Source organism: Calypte anna, chromosome 2, assembly GCF_003957555.1.
Source record: "Calypte anna isolate BGI_N300 chromosome 2, bCalAnn1_v1.p, whole genome shotgun sequence".
NCBI lineage: Eukaryota > Metazoa > Chordata > Aves > Apodiformes > Trochilidae > Calypte > Calypte anna.
The window spans coordinates 84,729,907-84,733,271 of record NC_044245.1 but is presented as its reverse complement, the minus strand read 5'-3'; positions in this window follow the sequence as shown (position 1 = coordinate 84,733,271).

Sequence of the window (3,365 nt, the reverse complement as noted above, 5' to 3'; positions counted from 1 at the left end):
CCTAGATGCTTTCTATTTCCCTTCTCCACATCCTTATTGAATCCACACTTACCTTCCGTGGGGGTTCCCTGATATGGTTTTTCTCTCCCTTTTTCCCAGTGCATTATCTAGACAAAGGAGTTTTGCTCTCTCCACTATGATGTGATTTGCTTTCTTCTACTTGTACTTTCCCCCTCTTCATGGTTAGTTTAACCACATTCATAAAACTTTAACTGTATTCCATCTAGGAGCAGAGACTGTATTGCTTAAAAGCTATAAAGCTCTTGTTTGTTTAGCAAAGACAATTTTTGCAAGAATATGATGAGATGGCAGAGTCAGAGTTCTTCCAACAGCAGAAAATGCACAAAGGCAAATTGTTAAGCAGGGTTTATAGGCAGAAAAATATAAAATACAATACACTGATTAATATTCCAGAGGGATGGACTTTGATAAACTGGCATGCCATCCTGTAGGTTTTATTTTTAACAGATGGGAAAGAAAAACAACATTTGGTCTAGAGCCTCTGTCTGTCTGAATGAGGTTTTGCTCATTTTGGGGGCTGCAGCTATTCTAAACATGGCAACCCGGTTTAATTAGCTGACTAGGATCACGCTTTTTCAGTGGGGTGTTGTTGTTGTTTTATTGGGTTTTTTGTTGATTTTCTTTTTTTTGTGCCTAAATGCACTCAAGCAAAACTGACAGTACCCAGAGCTCCCAGACTGCTCTGGCCAAGTTTCCGTCTGAAATGTGCAAACAGAATAGCTGATGAAATAATATACATGTTCATGTTGGAAACCTTTCTCTTTCCTTTTTCAAGGCAAATTGAATATCTATTGATTCATTGTCTCTACCAGATGGGGAGCACAGCAGTAGTTCCTGTGTGTTTTCAAAAAGCAGTAGCTTTCACAGAGTTTGCTTCGGTTGACAAGTTATTTTCCCTCTGATTTGAATCTGCCTCTAATGTGTGCTTTTGGGGTATTGATTGCACCAGCAGACAAGCTCTGATTATGGTTCCTGCATGGCTGCCAAGGTCCTGCAATGTGCAGAGAGACCATTTTAGTCTCTTCCCCTTGAAAGCCCGTGCCTTCTTAGGGATGGGATAAAAAGCATGAGGTCCATTAAGCAAAGAAGCAAATCCTGATGTCTGGGAGAGATGAAAAGACAGTCAGACTAGACAGAAATGCTATGTCCCTTGTGTGTATTTAAAAGTGGTACCCTAACAGAGCCTGTGCCAAGTCCATCCAAAATATTTGAGGACTGCCATGTTGAGAAAAGGTCTGTTCTCCTCAATACAAAGTCCAGTTACAGCACAAATCCAGCATTATGGTTTTTTGGTTTTAAGCATGTTGTGCTGAGCTAGGCTTCTAGGACAGAAGACAAGGGAATTTAGCTGGGTTTATAAATTTTATATGACATTAATAGTTGCAATATCAGCACCTCCCCAACTAAAACGTGTGAATACCCACGTAGTGTTGAAGTGAAGGAATGGTTCTGAGAAGTTGACTGGCCAAGGCTTAAGCACTGCATGTCCCTGACAGACTGTCCTTCCTGTTGGCTGGTTTCAACCTCATTTGAAAGGGACATAAAAGTCTCTCCCAGAACAAAGTCTCTGTTGATGGTCTGGGGGCTGACAATGAGGCAAGGACAAGAAGGTGTCAAATCTTCCTTATCAGCAACCTATCAGCAACAGGCACTGCCTCCTGGTGCCTTTGCTGGTTGACTTGAATACAGGTGTTCTCAAATTTGCCTCCACAGAGGCTTCCCCTTCTTGTTGTTATCAAAGCCAAATGAGAGTAGGCAGCAGGAATTATTGCACCTAGGAAGAGAAGAAAGTTTATTGGACATGTCACAAGCCCACAGGAAAGAAAGTTTTATTAGTTCTGCTACTCACAAAACAGCTTGGCTATTTACATGCTGTTTTTCATTTTCAAAAAAAGTAATAAATTCTTCTGTTTGTTTTCTGGTTAGTTTATTCAACATTAAAAGCTGCTAGGCAAGTGAATAAAAGAAGGTGAATTGTTTTCATCAGTTTTCCCCTCTGCGTATTCCAGCTGGCTCCTCTCTCCAGTGAAGCATCCTTGATAGAGGTAGCAAACCAACAGGTTGGTGCCTGAGTAAGATGTCCTATGTGGGGATCTGAGCCATATATGTGAAGAGTTGTGAGAGTTACAACAGTGCTGAATCTGGGGAGAAAGTCATAGCATCCCCAGGGCCATGTGGTTTATCATCTAGTAATTTAAGTTACAACCATGCTGCCCACAATTTTTTTTTTTTTTTGGCAAGTGCAATTTTTTAATGCACTTGAAAGTTATCATTAAATATATTTACAAATATTTACACATGTTTATAAGCACATGCCTTCTTTACTGAGCATGGGAGGCATTTATTGTCTGGAATTACGCTTGACAGTGAATACCTCTTGAATACCTCTTGTCAGTGAATACCTCTTGTCAGCTTCTGTGTTTGGGTGATACCCTTCTAGTTATACACCATGCAACACACTCACTGCCAAATGTCAGAGATACCCCATTAGATGTGGTACAAAATCCTTTCCGTGCAGAACAGCTTCATTCAGGAGGAGAGTCCGCACACATATCAATACTTTCTGCATAGCCAGACTCCTGGTCTGTTTAAAAACTCGAGAATGTCCACCTAATTTTGCAAAAACCAGGATGGAAAAAAATGTGGTCTCGAATACTAAGTCCCAGGAGTTAGGACAGATCAGTGTTAGTTTAATTGTAACTTGGTCATTTGTACACCCAGTAATGTAGACTTTAATTAAAATATCATGTTCTGTTATGTTTTCTGCAGATGGCTGCCTCAGTAGGTGCCCAAGTGAACAGCAGAAGAAGCCAATGAAATGGAGCAGGACGGGACAGTGAAGGGATTTGTTGTCTGGAGGACTCTGGCTTTGCTTGCTGAAGAAGTCTGGAAATGCATAATGAATGAGGCAGAAAGCTGCAGAAGGTCATAAAAGAGTCTCAGAGGTGGCCAGGTTTTGTGTCTTGCTCAGCCACAAACTTGGATTCAATCCCTTAAACTGAGAAGCTGACCTCAAAGTGCACACTTCTCATTTTCTGCATGGCCAGGGTAAGGCAGGAAGCAACTGCAGAGGTAGTTGGTGTGCACTTTTTTAGATGATGAGTTAGAAGAAAGCTCAGTAGTCTTGAAAGTGAAGGTCTCAGCCTTGTTATTCAACATTTGCAGATGCTCTTGATTGCTCTGTGTTTGAGTTTCCCCACCTCTTAGTCCTCTTGGTAAAATGAAGGAAGTAATTTGTAGGTATTTGAACCAAACTGTGAGGAACCCTTAATATTTGTGGAGTATAAGATGTTGAAGGGGGAGCAGCTGGGAGGATTTGAGATGTTTGAGGATGTTGGAAGCAG